Source organism: Pseudorasbora parva, chromosome 17 (genome assembly GCF_024679245.1).
Source record: "Pseudorasbora parva isolate DD20220531a chromosome 17, ASM2467924v1, whole genome shotgun sequence".
Classification (NCBI taxonomy): domain Eukaryota; kingdom Metazoa; phylum Chordata; class Actinopteri; order Cypriniformes; family Gobionidae; genus Pseudorasbora; species Pseudorasbora parva.
In genome coordinates, this window is record NC_090188.1 from 6533845 (window position 1) to 6552101 (window position 18257).

Below are 18257 nucleotides of genomic sequence, written 5' to 3' on the forward strand. Positions count from 1 at the left end.
TGTTAGATTAGATAAAATTATATTGTCACAGAAGAAATATAACTGCATTTATTTTCTTGTTGATATTGGTTGATTGCATGCAGCATAATTACATGGCAATATTTTTGGATGATCACTTTCTTATTTGGTATGTTTTTGTTTTTCTCTGAATGTTCTGTTTTAAATCAAATGAAACTGATGCGATGTCACTGAATCAAGATGAGTTTTACCATTTAGTTTCATTCATTGAGTGTAAATCTACTGAGCTTTGTGGGAATGTGTGTTACAAGTAATTATACTAAGTTTGAGGCTAAAAAGTGCCAATTTCATTACTAGCACTTATACAACCACACAGCAACATTCTAAAATCCTCTCAGAACACTGTAGCATTTTGCATGGCAACGCCTTGGCAACCACCCAGAACAACTAATAAATAACGAATGCCTAATTTATGTAAATCAATGAAGTACAGAGACTTGATGACTTTAGAATTTAGAATTCTATTGGACTGCTTCAAAAAATAAAGTTGTCTTTGGTTTTGGTCAAACGTAGTCCATGTGTTGCTGTATTAATATGCACGTCAAGATTTGACCTTCCGTTTCAATTTCCTCTCATTATTTCATCTAATTTAATGCAAAACCAAATCTTAATCACCAATCATAACCATAACATGATGCTGTATGAAACTAAACACGAGTTTCTTCTTTAAATAAGAAAAGATGAGTGGAAAAAGACAGGAATTAATCAAGTGTTCTCTGGATTATTTGCGGGCGGACGCAATAAAGGCCTCTAATTATGGCAAGATGGCCTTTCTTGAGATTTCTATAAAACTCTTTCCACAAATACTTTAATTTCTGCACAATAATTTTTTGTTCTGTCTTTAATTTGTGTGCCATTTTCAGAATCAGATTATGAGGGTAAGAATTAAAGCTGAACAAATGAACAGAAAGCACACTTCATTGCTTTTAAGTCAAATTAAATCGAGAATTAAATTCAAAACGGTATGTCAAAACATATCCAACTAAATTTTGTGGTCCTTTCTTGTCTGTGCAAAACTGTTGTATTGTAGGTTGCTCCTCAAGTCAATATCCAATTGAAGAAAGTACATTTTTCAGTCTGAAAGTGTTTGTGTTTTACAGGCAGACACTAGGGGGCGCTATTGAGTCTGGCTTCATATAGCTGCCAGTATGTGTCAGTCGCTCCAATATGAAAGTGCTCAAACTGTGGAGAGCTCAATATCACCGACAGAGGCCCTGAGGTTTCTTCCTGGCATTATGAAAGTGTTGGTGTGCCTATAGTTCAGGATGTCTTCCTTACAACGACTGGCTCTTTTCCACACGCTATTTTACCTCTAAACCGGCAGTGTAAGGACTGAAAATTGGTGTGCAACGAGAATGAAAGAGTCACGGTGAACAGTAAATAGAGAGTGCGACAGGAGGGAGAGCTGTTGTAGAAGTTGTGGCTTCACTGGTGATGGGCAATGGTTCAAGTTTCTCTCTTGCGCTCCACCCCAAAAGCCACTTTTATGGTGCTGTTTACTAGCTGAAGCTTCCAGAGATCTTTATCACAAAGACTTTGATAGGCCAGATTTCTTCCACAGTCCATGTGCTGCTGGATCTGAGCACTAGACCACAAGAGACGGGAAACCACCAGCGCTTATAGGACAGAACAACACTTCACTTGTGAGTTAATACTGTATGTGCTGAAGTCGGATATGCTCTACGGCCGATTAATGATGGGGAAATGGTCAGGACATTACCTAAAGCCACTGAATAACTATTTAAATCACATAAAACATGTTGTAGCATTTCAAAGGAACACACAGGAACTGGGCCTGCTTATAGCTACGCTACTATAAATTTATTTTAATTTTTTCAAAGGGTTACTTCAGCGATTAACATATGGCTTTGTATCAGTAGAAACCCTGGAGTATATTCAAATGATCGTGCTCCCCCCTCATATCCCCCTGAGACGAGAGATTTATGCATTTTATTTCTGGAAAAATTCCTCTCGTGACGCAAATTGACGATATTTGCGTCACGAGAGGAATGTTTGCCTTACAGCCAGCAGAGGGAGCCATTTCCGCATGTTTTCAACTCGTGCATGGGGAATGGAGATCACACTCAGAGCTCAGCTGGCAGCTACAGGCATTAATTTAAACGGATGCTAAGCAATGTAAGTGTTTTAACTTATCAAATTAATTTCTATGAAAGTTAAGCTTGCAAAGGCATGAACTGAAAACGCGTTGTGAATGTATGCCGCGAATGTGGTCGCGATTACCTCAGCTCTCATCACGAGAGCTCATCAACTCATTTATGACGTGAAATGTAATCTGACTCCTAATCTGAGTCTGCTGTGAGACTCACGCGGCAACTCGATCGTTATATTGAACACACGTTCAGTATTTAATTGTACTTTCTGAACTCAGTCACTGTAATCCAGTAGCAGTGGCTTTGGGAATGGCCTCACAGGGCAGCGAAGCATTCTGGGAATTGTAGTCTTTCATCCCCATGAGACAAAAATACATTTTCTGTCTTTTCTCAGTCTAGAAGGCACCAAATTCAAAAATAATCTCACATTTCTACTACATTAATGACCCAGTTTAAATACAGATTCAGCTTCCCAGTGCTGAAGTACCCCTTTAAGAAATTACTAATTTATTCAGGAAGGATGCATTAAATTGATCAGAAGTGGCAGTAAAGACATACAATGTTACAAAAGATTTTCAAATAAATGCTGATCTTTTGAAATTTCTATTCATCAAAGAGTCAAAAAAAATTTTTTAAATCATGTTTCCACAAAGTTTCTTGAGCAGCAAATGGATCCATTGAAGGATCATGTGACACTGAAGACTGGAGTAATGATGATAAATTCAGCTTTGATCACAGGAATAAATTGCATTTGAAAACAGTTATTTTACATTACTGTTTTACTGTATTTTTATCCTGGTGCTATGCCGCACGTTTGAGCTTCCTCAAGAACCAATGAGGTTCATTCTCATGTTACGCATCACGTTTGAGCTTCCTCAAGAACCAATGATGTTCATTCTCGTGTTACACATCACGTTTGAGCTTCCTCAAGAACCAATGAGGTTCATTCTCGTGTTACGCATCACGTTTGAGCTTCCTCAAGAACCAATGATGTTCATTCTTGTGTTACGCATCACGTTTGAGCTTCCTCAAGAACCAATGATGTTCATTCTCGTGTTACACATCACGTTTGAGCTTCCTCAAGAACCAATGAGGTTCATTCTCATGTTACGCATCACGTTTGAGCTTCCTCAAGAACCAGTGATGTTCATTCTTGTGTTACGCATCACGTTTGAGCTTCCTCAAGAACCAATGAGGTTCATTCTCGTGTTACACATCACGTTTGAGCTTCCTCAAGAACCAATGAGGTTCATTCTCGTGTTACGCATCACGTTTGAGCTTCCTCAAGAACCAATGATGTTCATTCTCGTGTTACGCATCACGTTTGAGCTTCTTCAAGAACCAATGAGGTTCTTTCTCGTGTTACGCATCACGTTTGAGCTTCCTCAAGAACCAATGAGGTTCATTCTCGTGTTACGCATCACGTTTGAGCTTCCTCAATAACCAATGAGGTTCATTCTCGTGTTACGCATCACGTTTGAGCTTCTTCAAGAACCAATGAGATTCATTCTCGTGTTACGCATCACGTTTGAGCTTCCTCAAGAACCAATGAGGTTCTTTCTCGTGTTACGCATCACGTTTGAGCTTCTTCAAGAACCAATGAGGTTCTTTCTCGTGTTACGCATCACGTTTGAGCTTCTTCAAGAACCAATGAGGTTCATTCTCGTGTTACGCATCACGTTTGAGCTTCCTCAATAACCAATGAGGTTCATTCTCGTGTTACGCATCACGTTTGAGCTTCCTCAAGAACCAATGAGGTTCATTCTCGTGTTACGCATCACGTTTGAGCTTCCTCAAGAACCAATGAGGTTCATTCTTGTGTTACGCATCCCGTTTGAGCTTCCTCAAGAACCAATGAGGTTCATTCTCGTGTTACGCATCACGTTTGAGCTTCCTCAAGAACCAATGAGGTTCATTCTCGTGTTACGCATCACGTTTGAGCTTCCGCAAGAACCAATGAGGTTCATTCTCGTGTTACGCATCACGTTTGAGCTTCCTCGAGAACCAATGAGGTTCATTCTTGTGTTACGCAGCACGTTTGAGCTTCTTCAAGAACCAATGAGGTTCATTCTCGTGTTACGCATCACGTTTGAGCTTCTTCAAGAACCAATGAGGTTCATTCTCGTGTTACGCATCACGTTTGAGCTTCTCTAAGAACTAATGAGGTTAATTTTTTCAGTTGAGCTTCTCTTTATGTTGATTGATCAATGTTAATATGTTATTAAAAGCCTAAATTAAATCTGTTCATCATATAAAGCGTCTTTTTAGAAATTTTGGGCTAAACCGTTTGGACCAACATTTTTACTAATTCGTGTGTAGCTGTCAATAGAGGGACAAAAGCTCTCAGATTGAATCAAAAATATCTTAATTTGTATTCAGAAGATTAATGAAATATCATTTTTGGGTAATGTTATTAAAAAAATGTTATTAATTTAAATGTATGTGTTATTTATGCATATTACAATTTAAAAAGTAAATTAAATATAGCCCTGCCTAGCAACTAACCAGAACACCTTTGACCTTCCCTAGGCTATAGCAAACACTTTTACAACTACTAATCAGTTACCTATAGCTACTTTTAAGCAACCATATTGAACACAGATATATATTTTTCATATATATTCACAGAGATGATATGCAAATTACTAAACACAAACAATAAACCATAGAACAGACAGGAGGTAGACAGGATCTCGTTCCACTTCCACCTGGAAAATAACTACTGTATAAATCACAACCACTTCCTCTCTAAGCCAAAGCATCGAAGTGTCTTCCACATTCACAACAAATAAACAATAGCAGCTCTCCTACGTAAACTCACTAAGAGAATCTGTGCCCGGACTGACCAAAGCGGATCCTCTAATTACACAGTGTTCGGTGGACATTGTTTTATCAAATCGTTGTGACTGAGAGAGGAACAATGGCAGCAGCACTTTAGTCTATGAAGAGCCAAAGGGGGCCAAACCAATCTGGCACTTTCATCAGCATTAACTTCCTACTTACAGTCACATGACCAGGGTCAACAGGAAGTCAGTACTGCACTGCTGAAAAAAAGCGAATGGCAAGTGATTAAGGGTTTTCTGAGGATATAGCTTTGGTTTGAATGATAGGTTTTCCAGAAGATTATAGGTTTGGATTCAGCTCTGTGTTGTCACTGAGAGTGAACTGCTTCTTTCTTTGACAGAAATGGTCTGTGGAGGGGTAAGGAGACGTGAAAACCCAACGTGACAAGGAATGTGAAAAAGTGGGAAGGAAAGCTTGTAATTCCTGTCGGGTTTCACGCGGTACAAAAACGGAGACAAAGGTGGTCTGTGGAAGACTGCGCGGTGACCCTGCGATTGAAGATCATTTACATAATGGTGCAGACGTTTGGAAGAAAGGTGATATTTTAGACTTCCATTATAACACAAATAATGAAACCAAGCCTTGTAATTATTGCCTTCCACACCCATCTACTGCTGTATAGTTGGAGATAAAAACATGTTTTTTTAAGATGAAAAAACTCTCTTTAGCAGCTGATTTTTCTTCAGTGTTTAAGAGGTTGAGAAACCTCACATATGTGCTTACAGAGTACGTTTACACTCGTGTAAGGCATCAGGGCTTGTGGAGACATTAGAGGCCCAGACTAGAAGATCTGTGGTCTACCTCTTTCCCTCTGTCATTCTCTCTGTTTACGTTCCTCCTTCCCCTTCATGTTCTATCACTCTTAGTCTCTCTGCGGTGTTTCCATGTCAGATTTTCCCTGATTTTCCCTTTCTGCTGTATGGTTTCTGCCACTATTATGAACACTGCAAAAATCTGAAATACACTCCTTTTCAAAAGTTTGGGGTCAGTAAGAAAATAGTGCTTTTATTCAGCAAGGATGCTTCAAATTGTTTCAAAGTAGCATTATATTATAGCCAGCCGAACTTAGCCCCGCCCACAACATTTGAGGTCGGGAAGTTTGGTCTGGACTTGATCCGTTGTGGAGCAACTATGATCAAACCAGAGCTGTTCGCACCAATCAAACTGTCAGGGCGGGCTTTATACGACGATGGACAGATGATCAACAGGAACGTAATCATCCACATCACCAAAAAGCGTTTTGGGTTGAATTTGTTTACTTAACGGAGAACTTGTTCGTATATGCATTAACCTTTACAATTTCTCTCAAAAATGATGAGTGTGTTGGTAAGTTGGTCCGTGTATCCATAAATTATTTTTACAACACCAGCAAAGATCATTTACACTCATCCTCATCTTCTTCTTCTAATTCTTCTAGTGTCGCATACAACACTCACTCCGATGCTCTGATTGGTTGTAGGTCTATCCAATTGAATGTATTGAGGCATTTTGGCCCCATAATCACAGCCCATGGAGCAGGATCAGACGCATATTCTGACTAGAATCTGAGTATGATGACACCAGGCTAACTATATTAGTTTACACTTTATTTTAAGGGGATGCAGTTACTTTGTACTTACTTAAATGAGTATATTACTTAGCTACTTATATTAATGTACTTACTATAGAGTTATTACTATAGAGTTACTATATTAAGTACATGTTGTAACGTGCAACTACGTCACCGAAATGTAATTTCAAATAAACGTAATTAATTTGCTCTTATTAAAGAACCTTGAAAAAATGTATAACTGCAAAGATATGAAGCAGCACAACTGTTTTCAACATTGATAATAATGAGAAATGTTTCTTGAGCAGCAAATCAGCTTATTATAATATTAGCATATTTTCATATCTCATAATTCAGCTCTTTTATCAAAGTAATAAAACACACACACACACACACACACACACACACACACACACACACACACACACACACACACACACACACACACACACACAGACACACACACACACACACACACATATAAATGTGTTTTTTTATATATGGGTGTATATATATATATATATATATAATATATATATATATTCAAATAGAAAACAGTTATTTGAAGTTGTTTTACTGTATTACAATTTTACTGTATTTTTGTTCAAATAAATGCTGCCTTGGTGACCATTAGAGACTTATATATCAGATTTTATTATTTTTAGTAAACACTTCCCGACCCCAAACTTTTCAATGGTAATGAATATTTTATATCCACTCAGTGTTTTTTATTTTATTTTATTTTTTATTTTATTTTAGTAAACTAAACTTAATTTACTGTGTTTATCCAATTGAATTGTCTTTGTCTTTTAAATATATAAACAAAAATAAAAGAAAGAAAGGCAAAAATAAAACAAAGACAAAATATAGTTACAAAATAAAGACAAAATATAGTAATATAGTTTTTTCAACTTTTGGGAGTACAACTTTTTTTTTGTTGTTGTTGGGGAGTTGAGGTTTTTTACAGCGTGTAATTTTATGTGGTAATCGACTTCATGCCACAACAGCTGTTTATAGAGCTTAACTTGTCTTGAATATGGGACTTTCCTTTAAATGGTCAAAAATGTAAAAAAAAAAAATAATAATAATAAACAAAAGTCAAAATGACGACTTGACAGATCACAGTTTGCTCTTAAGATGACTTGATTGACATCAGAAGCTTTGAGAGAGAGCATATGAGCACATATCAAGCTCAGAGGTCAAAGGTCAAGCGTTTTTAGGTTTCTGGATGTGACAGTACAAACTGCTAGTGAGTGCCAACATCACATCACACACTGTGTTTCTATTCTGGTTTGCTGGCGATTAAATCCATTATTCACTATATATTTGGGATGATTTTGTTGATGAGGTTAAGTTACACAACATCATAAATATTAAGATGATTTTAAAACACCTCTTATTTAACCATAAAGCTGGCTTAGTTTCGTAATCTTGTTTTGATAATCATGAATATGAAGCGGCACAAATGCATTTACACAGAAATTACAACCAACGGAATAATGTTATGACGTTCATGTTTTGAATATAAAATTTGAAATAAAGAAAAAAACATGAAATTACAATAAACTGCTTTTTTTACATTTATAATAATATAAAAATTATATGTAAAATATGATTTGAATGAATTGAAGTGAATCAAAAACATCTCTGCGTGGCATTTTCCATATCCTAAAATGTTTTCGTCTCTCCTCTGTCTGTTCATCGGTCTCTTCTGAAATGCAAGAATAATACCCAACTTTTAAAGACCAGAACTAAAACTGAACCGTATATAATTGTATAATTCCTCACAAAAAAAGAAAGCGTGTTTCCCTCTGCGCACACACATCTGGAGAGAATTGCCTGGCGTTTGTTCTCCTCTCTTGTGTTATTGGCAGAGATCTGACCAGAGCGTGCTCTCATATTCCCAGTGTAACACTTTACAATGGAAATATTTAACTTACGACCCACCCTGTATAAACAGCTTCTTCTCTGCCCACGACCGGACAGCACACGGGACAGCGCTGATCGGGGAATGGCACAGATGTGATTGGCTTTAAATATTTCAGGGAGTCTGGGTAATCAAAGTACCCCTGAGATAACATTTCAATCATTCAGTGACGCATTCACATTCATGGTTCTCTAATGGCGGTTAATAGTCACATGACATGCTAGTAAATAGATACATATTTAGGGGCCATTTTACACGGTACCGTTTTCAACTAAAAACAGAAACTTTTGATGTGTTTTGGCCGTACATTTAACCGACAATGGTGTTTTGGGGGCCTGAAAATGGTTGTTGAAAGTGCAAGTTCTTGAAAACTAGGTTATCGTCTCTGTGAAAAAATGCAAATTTGTGAAAACGGTGATGTCCTGCACATGCATGTTACGTGTTCAGTCAGAGAACAGGGCAAATTAGTATGAGCACAATCCCATAAAAGCGTCGATGGGAGTGGACAGTTCTGCATGTGATCTACCGACGACGCTTACTTTGAAGAACACAGACGCAGCCGGATCATTTCCATAATGACCAACACAATCTAACAAGAGCAGCACAAATTAATGTCTGGTTTAAGACGTGCACACATAATGGCGCAAACACCAGTAAATTGACGAACGCAAACCTTAGTAAATCACCGTGTGTGATTCATTTAAATACTCTCCTCCCATCAATGAAAGGGAAACTTCAACAAATGCTTATGCAATAAGGCCAGCCGCAAAAATAATCCTGTCCACGCATTTTCAGCACTAATGTTTCACTGTGTGTCTTTAGTAAATCCTGACAGTTGTTTTTTTAACGTCAAAAGAGGGTTTGCACTGGTGCAAGATAAATGTGTGTAGAACTGAACGTTTCCATTTATAGTACATCGTTATCATGTAAACGTACCCCGGAGATGCTGTAAACACCGGATCATCAAATCTACAAACATTTTCAAATCAATGTGAGATGTGCCTGACCCTAAATGGCATGTAAAAACTAAATGACCAGTGATTGGTCACTTGACATAACAGTCAGGCTGTCTTTTCTACGAAGGTGTTGCTTGAGCAGAGTAAACGGCAAAAAAAATTAATTGAATAAAAAATTCATTACAAATGTATCCGCCATTGACACAAATTTTCGGCTTTCCATGTTTTCTCTGTTATGCGGTAGAGGGCGCTATTACACATCTCCTGAAAGTGAACCGAAACTCCTGATCAAAAGAGGTGATGAAGAAGCAGAAACAAGCGATAGCATATGTATTCATATGCATATTTAAAATAACATGATCATCAACATTAAACAGCATATAAATCAAAACTGCCTAATGATACTGAATGAAATGTGGACCCAGGACGAGCTACAGGACTGTGAAGCTTTGGGGCTGTTGATGGACTCGATCTACTCCATCTGTGTTTTGATCATCGTTCTGAATCTCTTCCAGATGTAGTCTTTAACAAAAATGCATTTTTCCTCAAATTTTTGCTTTTTTTTTTTTTTTAAGTGTTGATAAAAAAGAATGCATGAAGCGAGAATAAAACGGCATCTGTTCTTTCTTGTGATGTATTACATGTTCAGATATTCATACAACTACAAAATTTCAGGGGCCATGAAAATGTGATCACAAACGCTGGCGGTGAAAGGGTTAAAACTCAGGCTCCGGGAGACTTCAGTAATATGATAAATGTTTGTTGATCATAAAAGGCTTGAGAACAATACAGTATCTTGACCACCTCATATGGCTGTCAGACTTTTATCCATGACGTGAACTCTCTCGCTTGGCCTCTTTTTGACCTCTGTCCACTATTTTAAACCGATAGGCGTCTCTCGTTTCTCTAGCAGCTTGGCAGAGCCCCGTGTCCGACCGCAAGACCATAAGGAAACCGCCACTCACCAATACAAGCACAAAGGCAGGGGTCGCGACTGGTCACCCGTCCAGACGGACCTGACGTCCATCCCGTAAGCCACCACATCCCTGCACAGCTGGGCCCATTTGCCTGGAAGCTTGACCTTTGACCCTGACCTTGAACTTGAGCCTGGCCTCATTTTCTGAGCACGGTCTGACCGCCGTGTGACCCCGCAGATGACCCTCTCTGGGTTTAGGAAAGGGTCTAGTGGTAATGGCATTGATTAGGAGGGTCTGGTGCCAATATATTTTCTCTCTGAAGCCGTTTTGATAGATGAGGCCTCGTCTAAATAGATGAGAGTCTGACTGAAGAGGCAGGTGTGACGTGAAGTTAATGTCTCTAAAGTGATGTGGACGTGGTGGAGGGATGCTACCGCTTGACCCTGGGGTCACAGACGTCTCGTTTTTCCCCATTTTCTCTGTGAAGTGCTAGTCTTTTTGCTAGTCCGAGAGCGCAAACACCAGAACCACAATCGGCCGTTAATTAAAATGTAGCTGTTGTCATTGAAACACTTGATGACTTTGACCCTCATCTTCTGTTTGAAGTGTTACAGACTCCAGTGTCAAGTGTGTTAGGCCTCGCTTGAGTTGAAGGTTTATACTTCATCATTTCTTTAAACTCATGAGAACTGAGGTTTCATGATGGCCTACTTCAGCATTTTTACATGACTATTTTACATTTAATTTCTACATTACTAATATAAAATATTAACAATCAAATTATTTGTTCACAATTTTTTTTATTTACAGTGTTTTGCTTGGATCAAATGCATATTTTGAATAGCAATCTGAAAAGTGCTTTTGTGGTAATTTCTGTGGTAATACAATCTGTCTACAGGGCCTTGAGTAGGTCAATAATAGGAAAAATAGAAAATAAAATCGAAAGGAAATTAAATGGTTAATTTAAATATTTGTATTTATTTATTTATTTCCACATATGGAACTGGCATTTTGTTACCCTAAAGTAAATATAAACAGAACTTTAATTTGGGAAATACCATGCCTCAGTATAGCAGAGCCTGGAAAACTATATTATTATTTTTTAATGATTGTAATTTGTCATTGTGAATATACACAGTTTTTTTCTTCTTCAAAGTATTAGTGGACGTCAGTATTCAGCCAGTGTTTATGATGGTCTCTACAGGGACAACAGGGGAAAATAAATCCAACTGTCCATCCAGGCGTCGCACTAAACGACAGGCTATAATGGGAAATGAAGTGTTCAGAGAGTACTTATGATATGGGACCCTACAGAACACTGCAGAAACATCACACTCTTTGTGCATTAATATTTCAAAAAGCACATCTACACAAGCGCACAACACACGTTCTCACACACTGATGTTGGTGGATATTGACGAAGGACATTTTTTATTACATTAAAGGAGGACATCACATATTTGTCACATATCTGTCTGTCTATAAGTAATTAATATATAAATGCACTGATTTGCACCCCATTTATATCCCCCACCACTCCACTCACAATTTCTACCTACTAAAATATTTAAACCCTTTGCATAACTAGAAAATGTATATTGGTCCCACTTTATATAATATTGGGTGGCCTTAAGTACTTTGTACTTACAAACAAAACATAAGTACAATGTACTTTTTGTTGTTCATATTGTATTGCTTTACACATTTGCTGATATTGAGGTGGGATACGGGTAAAGTTAAGGACAGGTGTGGTGGTGTGGGTCAGTTTAAGGGTAAAGTTAAGGACAGATGTGGTGGTGTGGGTCAGTTTAAGGGTAAAGTTAAGGACAGGTGTGGTGGTGTGGGTCAGTTTAAGGGTAAAGTTAAGGACAGGTGTGGTGGTGTGGGTCAGTTTAAGGGTAAAGTTAAGGACAGGTGTGGTGGTGTGGGTCAGTTTAAGGGTAGGGTTAGGGTCAGGTGTGGTGGTGTGGGTCAGTTTAAGGGTAAAGTTAAGGACAGGTGTGGTGGTGTGGGTCAGTTTAAGGGTAGGGTTAGGGTCAGGTGTGGTGGTGTGGGTCAGTTTAAGGGTAAAGTTAGGGTCAGGTGTGGTGGTGTGGGTCAGTTTAAGGGTAAAGTTAGGGTCAGGTGTGGTGGTGTGGGTCAGTTTAAGGGTAGAGTTAGGGTCAGGTGTGGTGGTGTGGGTCAGTTTAAGGGTAAAGTTAGGGTCAGGTGTGGTGGTGTGGGTCAGTTTAAGGGTAGAGTTAAGGACAGGTGTGGTGGTGTGGGTAAGTTTAAGGGTAAAGTTAGGGTCAGTTGTGGTGGTGTGGGTCAGTTTAAGGGTAAAGTTAAGGACAGGTGTGGTGGTGTGGGTCAGTTTAAGGGTAAAGTTAAGGACAGGTGTGGTGGTGTGGGTCAGTTTAAGGGTAAAGTTAGGGTCAGGTGTGGTGGTGTGGGTAAGTTTAAGGGTAAAGTTAAGGACAGGTGTGGTGGTGTGGGTCAGTTTAAGGGTAAAGTTAAGGACAGGTGTGGTGGTGTGGGTCAGTTTAAGGGTAAAGTTAGGGACAGGTGTGGTGGTGTGGGTCAGTTTAAGGGTAAAGTTAAGGACAGGTGTGGTGGTGTGGGTCAGTTTAAGGGTAAAGTTAGGGACAGGTGTGGTGGTGTGGGTCAGTTTAAGGGTAGGGTTAGGGTCAGGTGTGGTGGTGTGGGTAAGTTTAAGGGTAAAGTTAGGGTCAGGTGTGGTGGTGTGGGTCAGTTTAAGGGTAAAGTTAGGGTCAGGTGTGGTGGTATGGGTCAGTTTAAGGGTAAAGTTAGGGTCAGGTGTGGTGGTGTGGGTAAGTTTAAGGGTAAAGTTAGGGTCAGGTGTGGTGGTGTGGGTGAGTTTAAGGGTAAAGTTAGGGTCAGGTGTGGTGGTGTGGGTAAGTTTAAGGGTAAAGTTAAGGACAGGTATGGTGGTGTGGGTAAGTTTAAGGGTAGAGTTAAGGACAGGTGTGGTGGTGTGGGTCAGTTTAAGGGTAGAGTTAAGGACAGGTGTGGTGGCGTGGGTTAGTTTAAGGGTAAAGTTAGGGTCAGGTGTGGTGGTGTGGGTAAGTTTAAGGGTAAAGTTAGGGTCAGTTGTGGTGGTGTGGGTCAGTTTAAGGGTAAAGTTAAGGACAGGTGTGGTGGTGTGGGTCAGTTTAAGGGTAAAGTTAAGGACAGGTGTGGTGGTGTGAGTCAGTTTAAGGGTAAAGTTAGGGTCAGGTGTGGTGGTGTGGGTAAGTTTAAGGGTAAAGTTAAGGACAGGTGTGGTGGTGTGGGTCAGTTTAAGGGTAGGGTTAGGGTCAGGTGTGGTGGTGTGGGTAAGTTTAAGGGTAAAGTTAAGGACAGGTGTGGTGGTGTGGGTCAGTTTAAGGGTAAAGTTAAGGACAGGTGTGGTGGTGTGGGTCAGTTTAAGGGTAAAGTTAGGGACAGGTGTGGTGGTGTGGGTCAGTTTAAGGGTAAAGTTAGGGTCAGGTGTGGTGGTATGGGTCAGTTTAAGGGTAGGGTTAGGGTCAGGTGTGGTGGTGTGGGTCAGTTTAAGGGTAAAGTTAGGGTCAGGTGTGGTGGTGTGGGTCAGTTTAAGGGTAAAGTTAAGGACAGGTGTGGTGGTGTGGGTCAGTTTAAGGGTAAAGTTAAGGACAGGTGTGGTGGTGTGGGTCAGTTTAAGGGTAAAGTTAAGGACAGGTGTGGTGGTGTGGGTCAGTTTAAGGGTAAAGTTAGGGACAGGTGTGGTGGTGTGGGTCAGTTTAAGGGTAAAGTTAGGGTCAGGTGTGGTGGTGTGGGTCAGTTTAAGGGTAAAGTTAGGGTCAGGTGTGGTGGTATGGGTCAGTTTAAGGGTAGGGTTAGGGTCAGGTGTGGTGGTGTGGGTCAGTTTAAGGGTAAAGTTAGGGTCAGGTGTGGTGGTGTGGGTCAGTTTAAGGGTAAAGTTAGGGTCAGGTGTGGTGGTGTGGGTAAGTTTAAGGGTAAAGTTAGGGTCAGGTGTGGTGGTGTGGGTAAGTTTAAGGGTAAAGTTAAGGACAGGTATGGTGGTGTGGGTAAGTTTAAGGGTAGAGTTAAGGACAGGTGTGGTGGTGTGGGTCAGTTTAAGGGTAGAGTTAAGGACAGGTGTGGTGGCGTGGGTTAGTTTAAGGGTAAAGTTAGGGTCAGGTGTGGTGGTGTGGGTAAGTTTAAGGGTAAAGTTAGGGTCAGTTGTGGTGGTGTGGGTCAGTTTAAGGGTAAAGTTAAGGACAGGTGTGGTGGTGTGGGTCAGTTTAAGGGTAAAGTTAAGGACAGGTGTGGTGGTGTGGGTCAGTTTAAGGGTAAAGTTAGGGTCAGGTGTGGTGGTGTGGGTCAGTTTAAGGGTAAAGTTAAGGACAGGTGTGGTGGTGTGGGTCAGTTTAAGGGTAAAGTTAGGGACAGGTGTGGTGGTGTGGGTCAGTTTAAGGGTAGGGTTAGGGTCAGGTGTGGTGGTGTGGGTAAGTTTAAGGGTAAAGTTAAGGACAGGTGTGGTGGTGTGGGTCAGTTTAAGGGTAAAGTTAAGGACAGGTGTGGTGGTGTGGGTCAGTTTAAGGGTAAAGTTAGGGACAGGTGTGGTGGTGTGGGTTAGTTTAAGGGTAGAGTTAAGGACAGGTGTGGTGGTGTGGGTCAGTTTAAGGGTAAAGTTAAGGACAGGTGTGGTGGTATAGGTCAGTTTAAGGGTAAAGTTAAGGACAGGTGTGGTGGTGTGGGTCAGTTTAAGGGTAAAGTTAGGGACAGGTGTGGTGGTGTGGGTCAGTTTAAGGGTAAAGTTAGGGACAGGTTTGGTGGTGTGGATCAGTTTAAGGGTAAAGTTAAGGACAGGTGTGGTGGTATAGGTCAGTTTAAGGGTAAAGTTAAGGACAGGTGTGGTGGTGTGGGTCAGTTTAAGGGTAAAGTTAGGGACAGGTGTGGTGGTGTGGGTCAGTTTAAGGGTAAAGTTAGGGACAGGTTTGGTGGTGTGGGTAAGTTTAAGGGTAAAGTTAAGGACAGGTGTGGTGGTGTGGGTCAGTTTAAGGGTAAAGTTAAGGACAGGTGTGGTGGTGTGGGTAAGTTTAAGGGTAAAGTTAGGGTCAGGTGTGGTGGTGTGGGTCAGTTTAAGGGTAAAGTTAGGGTCAGGTGTGGTGGTGTGGGTCAGTTTAAGGGTAAAGTTAGGGTCAGGTGTGGTGGTGTGGGTCAGTTTAAGGGTAAAGTTAGGGTCAGGTGTGGTGGTGTGGGTCAGTTTAAGGGTAAAGTTAAGGACAGGTGTGGTGGTGTGGGTCAGTTTAAGGGTAAAGTTAGGGTCAGGTGTGGTGGTGTGGGTCAGTTTAAGGGTAAAGTACTCTTACCGGATATTGCCACATATTAAAATGGGCAATCTTACCATCTCTCTACTACGATTTGGCTCTCTTTATTCGTTTTTAAGACATTATTTTTTCATCAGACATCATCCACGATGTAATGAAATAAAAGTATGTTTTTGTTGTGTAAATTATAGCCCAGGTAGGATAGGATAATACAACACCAGCAGTCACAGACATTCGCTTTCTCAGAGGATCACTGAGTTAGCCAAAAAACCCTGAGGTTTTACTGAGGTTGTGTAAGGGAAAACATGGCAGATTCGGGTGGAGTTAAAAGCACACCTGTGCAACATGAATTTCTCCAATGTCTTTTGAGGAAAACACTCCCGTGCTAATAGGGCTAGTCTTCAGAGTCCAAGAGTATGTACTGATATGAGTGCTGAATAGAGATACGTACAACTGGAGAGCAGGCGTTTCATGTCATAGTTGCTATTATATTGTTTTTGGCATGACTGAAACGCTGATAAAGATAAAAGAACCCACAAATGAAGAATTCTACAATACAAGCCATTTATCGTAAGGACCGAAACGAGAAGAGCGGAAAGCAAAGTTCCAGAATTGGCAAGAACAGCACAAGCCCGGACGGACAGAGATATAGCGTCTCAGTTTGGCAGGTTGTTAGTGTGGATTAAAAAGTGCAGTGATAAACGTGAAATCTTTTCATAATTATTCCTTCACTGTTTCTGGATTTTCAATCATGCTCCAGTCATCTCTGGTTTAATTTCTGATACCCCGAGTGAGCGGCATCGCCTCGTACCCTCTGCCAGAGCCACAGCTGGTTCGTATCGATGGTGTAATCGTCTCCAGAAGCTGTTTTACTCAAGATTTAACAGCTCTAACGTATTTTTCACATCGCTGACATGTATGCCCTCACCCATAGAAAAAAAGCCAGCGCTTTTGATCAAATTTACACCACATGCATCTCAGAGAAGATGAGTTTGGGGCTGTGTGGAAGTGTGTTTTATCCCTGTTTTGATCAACTTTTTCTTTTCTCCTGTTCCAAAGGTTCTTGTGTATGTGCTGTTGGTTTGTTCCAGAGTTTTGCGGTGAGTCTACACCAGAAAAATGGGTCTTTCTGGATCTTCTGCTGCATCTGTGTCAGTGACAGAAGAGAGATGAGCAACAGGCTCGGAGAACATTTATCTTCGGTGATGCTGAGCAGAATCACCACATGGACACGTTTAGTGGCTATGGACAATAGTTAAGCCACAAATCTCTCTCTCTCTCCGTCTGTCTACATGCAAAGTGATCCATATGGAAAGGTTTCTGCTGAAGTTTGTACCAGCACATTGGTGTCATACTGAAAACTTCTTCTCTTTGCAAAAAAAAGGCAATCAATGGCTCATATCAACTATCTCATTGTTGAGACGGGCTAAATGAGCTGTTGGCAGTTAAAGGATAGCGCTCGCAATCAAGACCAAAACCAGTTTCTAACAAAGCACAACCACTGGAAAAAGACTCTGCAATCAACAGAAATAAACCATAAGCCCTGTGACTGTCTGTATCAGTGGAAACACTGCAAAACACCGGCTGTAATGAAGCCAGAGAGTTCAGGTCCAGACGAATGTTCCTGAACATCAGACGAGTTTTCAAAAATAAATCTGCTTCTTAAAAGATCAGTTTCTCAGTTTGGCCCAGAACTCTCCTCTCCTCTCCTCTCCTCTCCTCTCCTCTCCTCTCCTCTCCTCTCCTCTCCTCTCCTCTCCTCTCCTCTCCTCTCCTCTCCTCTCCTCTCCTCTCCTCTCCTCTCCTCTCCTCTCCTCTCCTCTCCTCTCCTCTCCTCTCCTCTCCTCTCCTCTCCTCTCCTCTCCTCTCCTCTCCTCTCCTCTCCTCTCCTCTCCTCTCCTCTCCTCTCCCCACTTTTTTATTGCATCTGTTTTTATCAGCTAATTGTCAACACATTGAAAAAAATGTCTTTAGTACTGTAGATAACTAAAGTTATATAATCTTCATCACTAGTGCTGAGAGAGAGAGAGAGAGAGAGAGAGAGAGAGAGAGAGAGAGAGAGAGAGAGAGAGAGAGAGAGAGAGAGAGAGAGAGAGAGAGAGAGAGAGAGAGAGAGAGAGAGAGAGAGAGAGAGAGAGAGACACGCATACAGTAGCGCCGGATCTTCATCTGCCATCAGGAGCATTGATTTATTAATGTTAGCTAGGACTGCTACGCTAATAGGGTTTAGATCCAGGAAGTGAGTTAATGTAGCTGACAGCGATACAGGAATTTAATCTCTCGAGTGCAGAGAATTATGACTGCTCTCTATCAGAGCCGTCAGCGAGGGGGAGAGGAAATCAATTGGTCCTGAATGCGGCCCACTCACAGCAGTTTAACAGAGATAACACAGACTCCTGTGATGTGCATGTACGGTTGCAAACTACAGTTTAACTTCAGTGGCATTAACTTGCATTAAATAATGTAGAAAATAATTGTTTCCTGCTAAAATAACTACAAATGAGGCTCTTTAAACTGTAAAGCACGACTACAGCTGTCATATTTAACGTTATTATTTATTCTATTTCTGTCTCCTCCACTTATGTCTCTGAAGCCTTTTTGGTTTTAATTGAAATAATGTTAATATTTTGACTGACATGAACTAAAGCTTTCTCTAAAGGTT

General features: G+C 40.6%; 1 long non-coding RNA gene across 1 annotated transcript in view; it reads left to right on the top strand.

The window, feature by feature from the left end:
• Nucleotides 1-17277, top strand: part of LOC137044577 (uncharacterized) — a 56717-nt gene extending 39440 nt beyond the window's left edge. Inside the window, exons 4-5 of the long non-coding RNA XR_010898612.1 lie at nt 5314-5509; nt 16655-17277. This is a non-coding gene — a long non-coding RNA (uncharacterized lncRNA). The remainder of the gene's footprint in view (nt 1-5313; nt 5510-16654) is intronic.
• Nucleotides 17278-18257: the final 980 nt, after the last annotated feature.